The sequence below is a fragment of the Arachis ipaensis genome, chromosome B04, assembly GCF_000816755.2.
Source record: "Arachis ipaensis cultivar K30076 chromosome B04, Araip1.1, whole genome shotgun sequence".
Taxonomy (NCBI): domain Eukaryota; kingdom Viridiplantae; phylum Streptophyta; class Magnoliopsida; order Fabales; family Fabaceae; genus Arachis; species Arachis ipaensis.
This window is the reverse complement of record NC_029788.2, coordinates 118,140,925-118,141,201: the sequence shown is the minus strand read 5'-3', so window position 1 is coordinate 118,141,201 and position 277 is coordinate 118,140,925.

Here is a 277-nt window from a genome sequence, read left to right as displayed (position 1 = left end):
AATACTTTTTTATAGTATTTTTAACTTATATCTTAAGATATAAGTTAGCAAAATCCTAATATTTTTTATCGTAAGGATAATTATTTAGTTTGACCTTAATAATGAGGTGCTTGACGAATTTAATTTGTTAAGACTATAAGTCAAAAATAATTAATGATTGTGTGCTGACCCCTTTTAAAGCAATATCCTCCTCTTATTCGGTACAAATTTAATTAATTTAATCAATCATAGTAAAAATAATACTACATATCTAAATTTTTTTATGATTTAAATTTAA